Source organism: Amblyomma maculatum, chromosome 4 (genome assembly GCF_055883805.1).
Source record: "Amblyomma maculatum isolate TAMU_Amacu chromosome 4, ASM5588380v1, whole genome shotgun sequence".
NCBI classification, from domain to species: Eukaryota; Metazoa; Arthropoda; class Arachnida; order Ixodida; family Ixodidae; genus Amblyomma; species Amblyomma maculatum.
This window is the reverse complement of record NC_139347.1, coordinates 269,657-285,261: the sequence shown is the minus strand read 5'-3', so window position 1 is coordinate 285,261 and position 15,605 is coordinate 269,657. Positions and strand designations below refer to the sequence as shown.

At 45.2% G+C, this 15,605-nt stretch overlaps 1 pseudogene; it reads right to left on the bottom strand.

The window, feature by feature from the left end:
• Nucleotides 1–2,372: 2,372 nt before the first annotated feature.
• On the bottom strand, nucleotides 2,373–11,321 carry LOC146190200 (uncharacterized; annotated as a pseudogene).
• Nucleotides 11,322–15,605: the final 4,284 nt, after the last annotated feature.

Here is a 15,605-nt window from a genome sequence, read left to right as displayed (position 1 = left end):
CCACTTAACCCGGTTCTGTGCTAGCTGCATCCACTTGACCCCTGCGAACTTCTTAACCTCATCCACCCACCTAACTTTCTGCCTCCCCCTGCTACGCTTTCCTTCCCTTGGAATCCAGTTTGTTACCCTCAGCGACCATCGGTTATCCTCTCTTCGCACTACATGTCCTGCCCATGTCCATTTCTTCTTCTTAATTTCCACTAGAATGTCATTAACTTGAGTTATTTCTCTGACCCACTCTGCACGCTTTCTATCTCTTAATGTTACCCCTACCATTTTTCGTTCCATAGCCCTCTGGGTTGTCCTCAACTTAAGTAGAACTCTCTTGGTTAGCCTCCACGTTTCAGCCCCATAGGTGAGTACAGGCAAGATGCAACTGTTTTACACTTTCCTCTTGAGCGATACCGGTAAGCTGCTAGTCATAATCTGCGAGTGCTTGCCAAATGCGCTCCATCCCAATCTTATTCTTCTTGATATTTCCTTTTCATGGTCTGGATCTGCGGTTACTACCTGTCCTAAGTAGACATATTCGCCTACTATTTCCAGTATTTCGCTACCTAATGAAAACTGCTGTTCCTTCCCGAGGCTGTTGAACATTACCTTAGTCTTCTGCATATTGATTTTCAAGCCTACCATTCTACTTTTTCTGTCTAGGTCATCAATCATTATTTGCAGTTCATCCCCCGAGTTGCTTAGCAAGGCAATGTCATCAGCAAATCGCAGATTACTGAGGTATTCTCCATCTACCCTTATCCCTAACTGCTCCCATTCCAAGTCTCTGAATACTTCCTCTAAACAAGCTGTGAATAGTACTGGGGAGATTGTGTCTCCTTGCCTAACACCTTTCTTTATGGGAATTTTATTGCTTTCTTTATGTAGAACTATGGTTGCTGTGCAGCCACTATATATATCTTCCAGCACTTTCACGTACGGCTCGTCTACCCCCTGATTTCGCAATGCCTGCATCACCGCCGAGGTTTCAACTGAGTCAAATGCTTTTTCGTAATCAATGAATGCTATGTATAAGGGCTGGTTATATTGCGAGCATTTTTCTATCACCTGATTGATGGTATGGATATGATCGATAGTAGAGTACCGTTTCCGAAACCCTGCTTGATCCTTTGCTTGATTGCAGTCTAAGGTTGTCCTGATTCTATTGGCGATTACCTTAGTAAATACCTTATACGTAACAGACAGTAAGCTGATTGGTCCGTAATTTTTAAGGTCCTTAGGGTCCCCTTTCTTGTGAATGAGGATAATGTTTGCATTCTTCCATGCTTCCGGTACCGTCGATGACACCAGGCACTGCGTATACAGGGTGGCCAGTTTTTCTAGCACGATATCCCCCCCGTCCTTCAGCAAATCTGTAGTTATCTGATCCTCTCCAGCTGATTTCCCCCTTTTCATAGTTTCTAGTGCTTTCTTGACCTCGTCCTTCGTCACTGGTGGAACGTCTGACTGTTTTTCCCTACCGCCAATCTCACTACGGTCCTGACTACTTTGGCTACTGTAGAGATCTGTATAGAACTCCTCGGCTACTTTGACTATCTTGTGCATATTAGTGATGACGTTGCCCGCCTTGTCCCTTATCGCATACATCTGGTTTTTGCCTATGCCCAATTTCTTCTTTACCGCTTTAAGGCTTCCCCCGTTCTTTACAGCATGCTCAATTTTCTTCATGTTATACTTCCTTATATCGGCCACCTTGCGCTTATTGATTAGCTTTGATATCTCGGCCAATTCGATCTGGTCTGTTGGATTGGAAGCTTTCATACTCTGCCGTTTCTTAATCAAATCTTTCGTCTCCTTAGACAGCTTACCGGTATCCTCTTTAACTATCCTACCGCCTACTTCTACTGCGCACTCAGTAATGATATCTCTGAAATTATTGTTCATTGCCTCTAGGGTAATGTCGCCATCCTCAGTTAGAGCTGAAAACCTATTCTGTAGCGAGATTCTGAACTCTTCTGCCCTCCCCCTCACCGCTAATTCGTTGATGGGTTTCTTTCTTACTAATCCATTGCGTTCCTTCTTCAGATTTAGGCTAATTCGGGACCTCACCATCCTATGGTCACTACATCGAACTTTCCCGATTACCTCTACATCCTGCACAATGGCGGGGGTTGAACACAAGCACAAGGGGGGGTGCTAAGAAAGCCTGGCAATCTTCATATCCACACGCAAAACTACAGGTTGCGACATCCGTGAGCAACCCTTGACCACCGACAGTAGGCAATGAGAAGCCAAAATGTATTTCTTTGCACAGTTAGGATGAAGCAGTGCCACCGTAGCGTCGAAGGTGTCGGAGGCATGGCTGGGGCACAAAACTGGGACGCACGCCATAGACCGGGCTGGCACACTGGTATCCTCTGTTACGCAGAACACATCCTCACGAACGTGTGGCTCCTCTAAAAGTCCAGAAGGAAGGGAACCATCAACGCAGAGTTCCCCAGAGCGGCAGTTGACCGTAGCGCCACACATTCTCAAAAAGTCAATACCTAGAACTGAGCCACACGTGCATCGCGGAAGCGCTGCAAACTCCACTACGAATACCGTTCCACCCAGGGACACAGAGGCACTACACATTCCCAGTGGACACAACATCTCACCACCCGCGACATGAAAATTCGCATTTCTGTCCCAAACAAACATAACTTTGCGTCCTAGCCGCTTTATAAACGATAAACTCATTATTGAAATGGTTGCCCCGGTATCCACTAAAGCCATTGTTGTCATACCATCCACAAGCACATAGGCCGTGTTCTTTAACACCACAACAGATGGAGGAATTTCTACAGGCAGCGCACAGTCTCCAGCGCCCTGACTTCCAGCGACCGCGCTGACTAGTTTTCCGACAAAGGCGATGGAGACCGCCGCCGTGGCCGTGGTGACGGAGAGCGGCGCGCAGAAGAGGCATGTGGTGGTGAGAAACTTCGGTCGGAAGCAGGAGAGCGGCTGCGCGGTCCATCGGTCTGGGGATATTCATACGAAGATGGGGGCCAAGGAGAGTCGTAGAAACGGTTACGTGGCGGAGCATGTTGGACGGGCCGATCGTAACGGGTGAGTGGGCGGCTGCGGCAGTATCGAGCTATGTGCCCCTCAATGCCGCAGCAGTGGCACATGGGGGCTGTGCGACAAAAACCTTGTTCCCTGGAGTGTTCCGAGGAGGCAGGGTGCATTGGGTAGCGAAACTCATCTTTAGGCCTTCGGGCTGGACGCCGGAAATAACGAGTAGGTGGTGGTTGAAGACGGTACTCATTGTGCGGATCGTAGTGCGACGAGAAATTAGCCGGGCGGGAGTCGTAGCGAGGCGGATGACCAGGACTATCGAACCTTGGCGTCGGGCTGTTGGAGCAAGCGTCGGCGTGTGCCGTACTGATAGAATTCAGAACGGGCATCGAGGGGTGCAAGGAGGGAGCCCGACGAGAGCCGCCAACGTCAGAGGGCAAGGATGATGGACACTGTGTAGAAGGGTCGAACCGCTGTAGTTCCTCGCGAGCTATTTGCCGGATCGTCGACACCAAGTCCATGAAGCTGTCTTCAATGCTCGCCACAGATGGAACGTCGGGGAGCCGCCCAAATTTTGGCGTTATACAACGAGTCTTCAATGCCTCGAATGTGCGAACGTACCGAATTACATCACAGACGGCTTTCAGGTCATCTTTGGCAATTAGACATCATCTGCGATGCCCTTCAGAAGATGTCCTACTTTATCTTCCTCGGTCACATTAGCGGTTGCTGTTTTGCACAGCTTAAAGACCTCCTCTATGTAAGTTGTGCATGTTTCCCCCGGTAGCTGAGCTCTGTGCGCGAGCCCGTGTTCAGCCCGCTTCCTTCGTGCAAGGCAGTCTCCAAAGCACTGGTGCAATTCGGTAACGAAACGGTCCCAGGCAGTAAGAGAGTCGTCGTGGTTTTCAAACCAAACGAGAGCGGTGTGTGTGAGGAAGAAAATCACGTTTTCAAGCTGAGAAGCTGCGTCCCATCGGTTGTAGCGGCTCACCCGTTGGTAGTGGGTCAACCACTCGTCGACGTCATCGCCTGCCGCTCCTGCGATAGTCCGAGGCTCCCGATAGTGATGCTAGGAACCGTTTGCTGCGTCCGCAGGCCGGTCTTCAGCCTGGATCACCGCGTCACCACGGGCTGCTTGCGGGTCATTGGCCGATTGCATGGCGCTGGTTTGCGGTTCGAAGCCCGCATATGGCGACGACTCCGGCGAGACTCCAGTTGTATCGGTGCTAGTGCAACGCCAGGGATCGTCACCCAGCTCCTCCACCATAATGTTATGCACTTAGCGTCGTGACCGAGACATTCTAGCCCGTTCAGTATGTAGGTACACACGGCCAGCGGGAAGCAACACAGGTTCCAGGTTCCAGAAGACAAAGGTCGAACGGGCGCGCACACTTCCTCCTCTTCCTTCTTCGTTCCTCCATGCTCTACTAGATACCAAGTCCGTAGCAATACATATATATATAAGCAGATAGATGAAGGGGAAAGAAAGGTGCTCGTTGTAATACATGAAGGAAAAAAGCCAACAGTCGGCGAGGCCAAGGTCAGCATTGGGGATTGTACTTCAGGTACTTTTTTTAATGTTTACTTCGGTAATGACATAAATTTGTAATGTAATCTGTTTAGGCGAAAGATAAACACAAAGCAGAACGAAAAACAACGTGCCGATGGGGGGAAGCGAACCCACGACCTCCGAATATCGCGTCCGGTGCTCTTCTAACTGAGCTTTATCGGTCTGTGTCCCACCTGCTACTTTCTTGGGTATTAATGTTGAATGTATACGAACCTTGAGAGTGTTCACCAGCGCCACCCTCAACCATAGCGGTGGACGTGGAACGTCCTGTGTTACCGCCAGCGTCACGTAGAACGTGATCTAGAGCGAGGGCGAAAGCTGTGCTAGAACCTTCTTATGCTACTTATGGCTTCAAGACTGCCAGAACCGAGCCCCCGTAAGCTACAAGCAGATAAATGAAAGGGAAAGAAGGGTGCTCGTTGTAATACATGAAGGAAAAAAGCCAATAGTCGGCGAGGCCAAAGAATTAAAGCATTGGGGATTGTACTTCAGGTACGTTTTTTAATTTTTACTTCGGTAATGACATAAATTTTCAATGTAGTCTGTTTAGGCGAAAGATAAACACAAGGTAGAAGGGAAAACAACGTGCCGATGGTGGGAACCGAAACTGCGACCTCCAAATATCGCGTCCGGTGCTCTTCCAACTGAGCTACATCGGCCGCTGTCCCACCTGCTACTTTCTTGGGTATTAATGTTGAATATATACGAACCTTGAGAGCGTTCACCAGCGCCACCCTCAACCACAGCGGCGGACGTGGAACGTCCTGTATTCATAACCATATTTGTGAAAGTATGTCGATTGTAATTTATTTTCGGCTGGAAAACCGCGTCTTTTTTTCGCTCTCGGTTAATCATAATCATCTTGTTGACTGTTAATTTTATGCAGCTACCACATGTGAAAGGGAATTTCAACATGGAGACGTGAACAAGCAAACTGAATGGCTGACATGTTGCTTGAGTTTGTAGCAAGCCTGAGTTACGGTAAGCAAAGAAAGGGACAGCTAACAATTTAACGCTCTGCTCGCCATACTTGACAGTACTGCAGTTGGTAGGCTCCGGTGAATATTATACACAAACGCAGTAGAAACGTGAGACGCCAAGCACAGAAAAGAGCCTGAAGCCCTCAAGAACCAATGTAATGAAATGAGAAAAAACACGATGGCAATTTTTCAAAAGGGAGAGCAGCATATCTCACAGCAGCGACAATTTATTGGGTAACGGTTACACTTGAATAATTTGGTACATAATTTCCGCCGAACAAGAAATAATAAAGGCGCTTCTCCTTAAGGAGGGCAAAGCTCGTTAATTAACATGCTTGCGCAAGAATTATTCGCAGTGGGAACCAGTATCTTGATTCGTTATTGGTTATGTTGGTGCTGAATTCACAAATTGAACTGCCTAATAATACTAAACAAAATATATTCAGGGATAAATTTGTTATTCCGTCAGATATTCTTTATCGGTTTTACATCCAGGTGGCAGATATATTTCAACCAGAGTAAAGACATTTTTATAGCGCCGGTTTCAGAGCTGCCTTACTTTTCGCCCAGCTGGTGACAATAAACCTAAAAATTACTTATTATATGCACAAATCGGGGGTTGGGTCGACGTCATCGAAAATAAATGCGGGCATTGCACGGTTTAACAGAGCCGTGCCACTAAGAATGTTCTGCGGAAAACCGCTGCCAGTGCAAGACACTAATGTTACTAGAAAGGCTGACATACACACAAAACAGACTTAAGTCCCGGGGCAAATGAGCTTTTATTTTTTTGTGTAACATTGACTGCCGCTCAGTTATTCTCTCTATGTCCTCACAAGACAGGACAAGATGTTAGTGCATTAATGACTAATATATACTTCTTCAGGGTAAATACGCTACAAACATTACAAGTCAAACGAGCGCATATATCGAGCAATGTGCAGTCCCGAATAAAGTCCTCTGGAAACAAAAATCCTGCTGGCCAAGCATCAAGAAAAGTAAAACCGGCTTTCCAACAACACAGTTCTGTGTTTGGCTGTCCTGTTCGCGGCACTTGTCAGTGAAGTGATGTTGCCGGCCTTCCAGGAAATTAAGGTTTGCTGAGACAGCTTCGAGGATAGAAGTCGACGCTGCACTTCCTCTTGGAACGTCATTGATAGCTTCCTAGGGAAACGAAGCCTCTGAAGGTTTCGCGAAAAAAGCTGACTGGGCGAATCCTTGCTGGCTCATTTCGTACTTTGGTGTTTACATAATAAACAGTTATTCGTGAGGCGTAGTTCTTTTTTTGCTTCTGAGGATCGTAATACTTCAGTGAAAGCACATCTTAAACTTGAGTACAATTAGCACTATTCTTAGGTGCATGAGTCGAATGTCCTAATTAAACTCACATTTCAGGCTACAAATTAATATGAAAAAAGCCAACAGTCAGTGATACCAACAACAGCGTTGTGAACCTTAATGTCTTCTTATTTAAACAGGTTAGTGATATTGATAAGAAATTTCGCCTCAGCCATTGACGGATGGAAGGTAGATACCTAGAAAATGGAAGAAAAACAACCTGATGCCAAATTTTGGAAACCAACTCCAAATCGGCAGCTAATGGAATCATTTCCTGGTTCCACAGAGTAACCACCGCTCTTCCACGCGGTGCAAGATTTCCCTCGTCTTCGCGCTCGGACCTTCTAAGTTAAAATACCTGGGGAGAAAATGGAAACAGGAGTAAATTGTGTGGCGGTTTGGTTACACGCAACACAAATGCTTACAAAGCAAGGGATTGATCTACCTCCGTTTTAGGTATATGTTTGTTTTCTCTACTTCTAATTAGTTATACTAACTAAGCAACTCGGAGGCGGCAACAGCGGCAAGCGAGCTCGGCTGCCGTCGAACTACTTTTCCCACTGCATACTACAGCACAGAATTTAAGGTCAGCATAGATGTTTATAGATAAATCAACAAAGAAACCTAGAACTGCCTGAAACTATGTGGAAACCCTCACGATTGAGTACAATCATCAGCATCAGCAGCAGCCTGATTATACCCACTGCAGGGTGAAGGCCTCTCCCATATTTCTCCACTTAACCCGGTTCCGTGCTAGTTGCATCCACTTGACCCCTGCGAACTTCTTTATCTCATCCGCCCATTTAACTTTCTGCCGCCCCCTTTCCTTCCCTTGGAATCTAGTTTGTTACCCTCAGCGACCATCGGTTATCCTCTTTTCGCTCTACATGTCCTGCCCATGTCCATTTCTTCTTCTTAATTTCTACTAGAATGTCGGTAACTTGAATTATTTCTCTGACCCACTCTGCACGTTTTCTATCTCTTAATGTTACCCCTACCATTCTTCGTTCCATAACCCTCTGGGTTGTCCTCAACTTAAGTAGAACTCTCTTGGTTAGCCTCCACGTTTCAGCCCCATAGGTGAGTACAGGCAAGATGCAACTGTTGTATACTTTCCTCTTGAGCGATACCGGTAAGCTGCTAGTCATAATCAGCGAGTGCTTGCCAAATGCGCTCCATCCCAATCTTATTCTTCTTGTTATTTCCTTTTCATGGTCCGGATCTGCGGTTACTACCTGTCCTAAGTAGACATATTCGCCTACTACTTCCAGTATTTCGCTACCTAATGTAAGCTGCTGTTCCTTCCCGAGGCTGTTGAACATTACCTTAGTCTTCTGCATATTGATTTTCAAGCCTACCTTTCTACTTTTCCTGTCTAGGTCATCAATCATTATTTGCAGTTCATCCCCCGAGTTGCTTAGCAAGGCAATGTCAATGTCATCATTAATACATTACAAAAAGGAAACACATTTTTTTAATAGCTGTATCTTTAAAGTTTATTATGAACGTATCGCTCTCCGACAATGTGCATAACGTATGTTTCATGAGAAACATACCTGCGGCAAAATAAGAAACGAAATACAAAAACAATACTCGGGATATAGTTATTCTGGTTATACTGCAATATACAAGCGGCAATGACTTAGAACATTGCACAAATATTATCACGCGGTAGTTACAGCGACAACGAAGGGAACAAATGAGGAGACTGGAGTTGTGCTCAAATGAACTAATTATTTGGCTCACGTGCGTCCGCAAAAGTACTAATCAAAATGGTGGGTGGCGATAGCAGCAAGCTTACTCGGCGGTTGTAGATCTAAAAATACCCGTTGCATTCGGAAGTGCTCAAATTGAAGTAGGCGCCGAAACATCTAGATGAACCAGCCAAGAGATATTGGAAAAGTCCGAAGTATCATGAATACAGTTGTACTGGCCTAAGATCATTCCAGACTAATCTTGTAGCATCCGGCGCTACAAAGAAAGTGACAAAGGTGTTTTTCACGATACCGGGTATGAACAAATTCAGAGCCCATGATCGGTCTGGCGCTATAATCACAGTAATAAGGCTGCATGCTAGCGGCTGTTAAACACAACAAATAACGGATCGCGGCATTACTCCAGCTTAAAAAAAAAATCATCATCTCGCTGTTCCAAAACGAACAGAGAGACGTAAATATAAACATTATAAAGTTCAATCTATACACATTATTTAATGCGCGTAATAAAGCGCGTAATAATAAAAAAAAAGCACTTTTGTCGGATGCCTCTCTTGAATAACAGAAATTGTAGGATTCTTAAAGGAAGAATAAAAATAAAAACAAAAAACTATTTCTGAAAAGTTAGGTCCCCGGTGTTAAGAAGAAATTGCGAGAGGGATACAGTAACAGCTTTGCAGGGGGCCGCTTTAAGGCCATTGACTCGTTTAATTTCAGGCATATGTCAGCATGCCTTAACCGCACCTATAAGTTGTTATTGAATTAAAAATTTAATTGAGTTATCAAGTCTACTTGAATATTTCTACTTGTTTCAGTGCAACTTTGAGGCTATGATGTATGCACGACGGCGGTAATATATTAGCCCTTACGTCGACAGTCGCCTTCATAGAATTCAACACCTGTATTTGATTACAATCATTCGAGACAAATGTAGGTGCATCTTGCGTTCCATTCAAAGTCATACATTGACGACACTGAGCTTCAACGAACAGCACAAGGCGTTCTGCGCGCTACAAGCAATATTACTAGGCTGCATGTCAGTGCTTATTGGAAGAAACAAAGACCAAAATGGTCCGTGGCACATGCGTATTATAACGAGCCCTTCATGTACCTTCATTGGTCTGCATTATAAAGGAACGAAGGACACAGCTCTCGCAATATTGATGCCACATGTAGCATGTTTTGGTAGCATTAGGAGATGCTACACGTGGCATCAGGAGTCTACCTATCATCAGTAGTACCTATCATCAGCAGTCGTCAGTAGGTAGACTCCTGCGGCATCAGGGCTGTGGCTACACAGGTATCATCTGGAGATTCTACCTGTCTAGGTAGACTCCTCTGTGTAGCAGCAGAGAATAATATGAAATAAGGTTGTGCCATCTTATCTTTCAAGTGTTTAAAGCGATACTGTACACATAATACGGCAAGAAAAACAGGTGTTGAATTCAATGAAGACGACTGTCGACGTAAGGGCTAATATATTACCGCCGTCGTGCATACATCATAGCCTCAAAGTTGCGCTGAAAAAAGTAGAAATATTCAAGTAGACATGATAACTCGATTAAATTTTTAATTCAATAACAACTTATAGGTGCGGTTAAGGCATGCTGACATATGCCTGAAAATAAACGAGTCAATGGCCTTAAAGCGGCCCCCTGCAAAGCTGTTACTGTATCCCTCTCTCAATTTCTTCTTAACACCGGGGACCTAACTTTTCAGAAATAGTTTTTTTTTTCGTTTATATTCTTCCTTTAAGAATCCTACAATTTCTGTTATTCAAGAGAAGCATCCGACAAAAGCGTTTTTTTATTATTACGCGCTTTATTACGCGCATTAAATAATGTGTATAGATTGAACTTTATAATGTTTATATTTACGTCTCTCTGTTCGTTTTGGAACAGCGAGGCGATGATTTTTTTTTTTTTTAAGCTAGAGTAATGCCGCGATCCGTTATTTCTTGTGTTTAACAGCCGCTAGCATGCAGCCTTATTACTGTGATTATAGCGCCGGACCGATCATGGGCTCTGAATTTGTTCATGCCCGGTATCGTGAAAAACACCTTTGTCACTTTCTTTGTAGAGCCGGATGCTACAAGATTAGTCTGGAATGATCTTAGGCCAGTACAACTGTATTCATGATACTTCGGACTTTTCCAATATCTCTTGGCTGGTTCATCTAGATGTTTCGGCGCCTACTTCAATTTGAGCACTTCCGAATGCAACGGGTATTTTTTAGATCTACAACCACCGAGTAAGCTTGCTGCTATCGCCACCCCCCATTTTGATTAGTACTTTTGCGGACGCACGTCAGCCAAATAATTAGTTCATTTGAGCGCAACTCCAGTCTCCTCATTTGTTCCCTTCGTTGTCGCTGTAACTACCGCGTGATAATATTTGTGCAATGTTCTAAGTCATTGCCGCTTGTATATTGCAGTATAACCAGACTAACTATATCCCGAGTATTGTTTTTGTATTTCGTTTCTTATTTTGCCGCAGGTATGTTTCTCATGAAACATACGTCATGCACATTGTCGGAGAGCGATACGTTCATAATAAACTTTAAAGATACAGCTATTAAAAAAATGTTTCCTTTTTGTAATGTATTAATGTCTTTTCTTAGAACATGCAAACTATCTAAGGTGATGTATAGATGTATAGGTATGTATCTTAGTAAAAGTCATCTTTTGAAATATGTTGAAATTACCTTCATCCTAACTACAGAGATCACGCTAAACACTGGTGTGGATGTTACTGATTTTCAACGTTGTGACTATATTTTTACAAATGTATTACAGGAGTCGCAAGAGGACCACGTTGATGCCCGATGCACAAGTTTGCTCTATGAATGCTATATGAAAATTTATTTTGATTGCTCCTTTAATAGCGTAGAAAAGAAAAGCTCCGGAAATTGTTTCGGAGAAATGCAGTCTCTAAGCCTTACCACTTTTCCGATGGACGACAGCAAGACTAACTTTCCGTTAAGCACGAGAACGGTCGATAATAACAGGTATGTATATTTTTAACATCACCCATACCGGAACACACTTTATTGCCACATGGTAGTGACAGCGCCTTGTGCGGGAGATGAAGAGACTAGGGTTGCACTGGAAGAAACGTTTTTTTTTTTTGGTTGACATGCGCCCGCAAACGAAACAAGCAATACGGTGACCTCGGAAAGCAGTAACCACCTTCGTCGGTCGTCTCATTATGAACGCCCGTTTCATTAATTAGCGCCCAGCCCCGCCGGGGTGGGGCAGTGGTTACGGCGCTGGACTACTGTTTCCAAGGGCGCGGGATCGAATCCCGGCCTCGGTGGCCGCTTTTCGATGGAGGCGAAAAGTACGGCGCCCGTGTGCTGTGCGATGTCAGCGCTCGTTAAAGAACCCCAGGTAGTCGAACTTTCCGGAGTCCTCCACTACGGCGTCTCTCACAGCCTGAGTTGCTTTGGAACGTTAAACTTCACAACCCAAAACCAATCATCATCATCATCATCATCATCAGCCTGATTATACCCACTGCAGGGTAAAGGCCTCTCTCATATTTCTCCAATTAACCCGGTTCTGTGCTAGCTGTATCCACTTGACCCCTTCGAACTTCAAACTTCTTAACCTCATCCGCCCACCTAACTTTCTGCCGCCCCCTGCTACGCTTTCCTTCCCTTGGAATCCAGTTTGTTACCCTAAGCGACCATCGGTTATACTCTCTTCGTACTACATGTCCTGCCCATGTCCATTTCTTCTTCTTAATTTCCACTAGAATGTCGGTAACTTGAGTTATTTCTCTGACCCACTCTGCACGCTTTCTATCTCTTAATGTTACCCCTACCATTTTTCGTTCCATAGCCCTCTGGGTTGTCCTCAACTTAAGTAGAACTCTCTTGGTTAGCCTCCACGTTTCAGCCCCCTAGGTGAGTACAGGCAAGATGCAACTGTTGTATACTTTCCTCTTGAGCGATACCGGTAAGCTGCTAGTCATAATCTGCGAGTGCTTGCCAAATGCGCCCCATCCCAATCTTATTCTTCTTGTTATTTCCTTTTCATGGTCCGGATCTGCGGTTACTACCTGTCCTAAGTAGACATATTCGCCTACTACTTCCAGTATTTCGCTACCTAATGTAAACTGCTGTTTCTTCCCGAGGCTGTTGAACATTACCTTAGTCTTCTGCATATTGATTTTCAAGCCTATCTTTCTACTTTTCCTGTCTAGGTCATCAATCATTATTTGCAGTTCATCCCCCCAGTTGCTTAGCAAGGCAATGTCATCAGCAAATCGCAGATTACTGAGGTATTCTCCATCTACCCTTACCCTAACTGCTCCCATTCCAAGTCTCTGAATACTTCCTCTAAACAAGCTGTGAATAGTACTGGGGAGATTGTGTCTCCTTGCCTAACACCTTTCTTTATGGGAATTTTGTTACTTTCTTTATGCAGAACTATGGTTGCTGTGCAGCCACTATATATATATATCTTCCAGCACTTCCACGTACGGCTCGTCTACCCCCTGATTTAGCAATGCCTGCATCACCGCCGAGATTTCAACTGAGTCACTAGCACTCAATTTAAAGTGGCCGAAAAGCCATCTAGATAATCAGCCGAAGGAACCTGGATACGCCTGGAACGATACGGAAACAGTTGTGCTTGTGTTTTGCTGCGATCACTCGGAAAAAATATAGGCGCATTGCGCGGTGTATACACAAAAAAGCGATAAACACGAGTCTCGCCACATGAAGCCTGGACAAGATCATTCCGTCCACAACAACCACAGTGATAAGGCCGCGCGCTGGCGCCTATTGAAAACAAAAGCAAATAAAGCTTTCAGTGGCTTGCCGTAATATTTTCTCAGATATGAAGAAATGTTCTGTCAAAGCACTTCAAGTTTTTAAACGATGCACCCTTCTAAAAAAGAAGGATCTGAAACTCCCTCGAATCTCCTAAACATTATCGTGAAAATGAAACTAAAATGCAATAATTAACTCTTTATTTAAACATGTCACCATAATTTCTGATCCTCCTGTCCTCAGCCATACAAAAAAATGCTGTACAGCTTTATCAGAAATTTTACAATTGACAAAAGCACATATCTTTCTTTGTACTAGTGTGGCTGCCATCAGCGGAGTGGTAATATGTAACTGCTATTTTATTAGAAACATATGATTCGCCTTGTGGGATCCCGCTAAATTGTTAGCAAAGGCACAGAGACATTTTGTCACACGACCATGTGTTCAAATTTTAGGCTACAGGCGCAAGCTTCTGCGAAGTCTTGCTTTCGGACTGACCTGCATACGAATAGAATATGGCGATGCCCTGCCCCGAAAAACTTCTATTTAAAACGTGCGATGGCCGACTGCCGCGAGAGCACAGGAAAAGTGGAATAGCTATTCGCCACGTTGATCTTCATGTCAGAACTACCCAAGATTATTTGTGAGGGTTCTGTGGGACATATAAATAATATTTTGAAAACTCAGTCATATGTAACTAAGTTTATCAATTTATATCTGAGACGACTTTTTTATGATTAGATTTACTGCATCTAAACGAAAAATCGGCTGTTTTGGGGAAATCAAGGCAATAAATAAAGCCGCTATAGCGTGATTACTTCGGCGGGGAAAGCGGAGCTGTGCTGTTCTGCATGGGCTCAAATCGCGTTCGCGGCAGTACGCCTTTTATATATGTTCCATTTATTATGCAGTCACCGCATGGTTCATGACTTCACACTGTGGCAATGGCAGATTGGCTTCAGCAACTCGAGGTTCACAGCAGGAAATGGCCGGCGCTCGATCTTTTGTTTTGGGCATGTACCATATTTGCGCACATGCGCCGTACACACGATCACGCTTAGGCGAATGTCACATATTGTCACCAACACACGTAGCAAGCAGCAGAACAACCAAGCTGGCCTTTAATGAAGCGAAGCTCGAGAGAGAGTGACGAGGACGACGCTCAGCCATGTGCCAAGACATTCGGCCACTTGGTGGCGCCAGAAGATGGACAGCGGTGTGGCATTGACCCTCCTTCCAAGGGGCATCGACCCGATGCCGCAAGCGCAAGGGCACAATAGAAAAGCGGGGCAAGTTATAATGGAGAGTCTCTGGCTCTGGTTTGAACTCTAAAACGGTTTAACGATTGTAATATGGATTCATTCTGACGACATGAACTATTGCAGACTTCATCTGCCGAGAGGAGCGGAAGGTTTCTTGTGGTAGCACCTCGTAGTTCACCGCGCTGAGGCGGCGGACTACTTTGTAGGGTCTAAAGTAATGCCGCAGAAGCTTTTCAGAGCGCATTCGCAACCGTATAGGGCTCCATACCAAGACTTGGTCGCCGGGCGTGTAAGTCACATCTCGGTGTCGCAGGTTGTAGCGCTGAGCGTCGTGTACTTGTTGGTGCCGAATTCTCTGTCGGGCAAGTTAGCGTGCAGCTTCTGCGTAACGAATAAATTGGTCAGCCCCCACGACAGTGGAGGGAGCAGAATCAGGAAGAAGCATGGCGTCCAGCATAGTCAAAGGTTCGCATCCATGGACAAAATGAAATTGAGTGAAGCGTGTAGTTTCCTTGAGCGCAGTGTTGTATGCGAACCCGGCAGAATTCGGTCCCAGTTCCCATGATCGTCGTCTACATACAGTCGCGGACAGAATAAAATGGACCACGGCTTTGAAAGAAAAGCGCGGGTCAACGCCATCTAGGAAAAACGCTGCCAGCCGTCGAGATGTCTGCATGATCATGCGCGCCCTCTTATTTCGCCGCCTGTCCAAATTTTCACTTTCGCCTTGTACACTATTTAACCGTAGCAAATAGCGCGAGATGACGCTGCCGAAGCAGCTCCTGCTGATGCGTAGTCGGAATGGCTTGCCGTACCGTATCGCTTTCCGCGCTCTCCTTTTCGCGCTGAGGACTGCAGCATTCGTTTTGTCGCCCAAAGCATTGCTGACGTACTGATAAACGAGATGAAATGAACAGTGAGCACAGTAAGCAGGAAACAATAAAGCTGGCAGGCC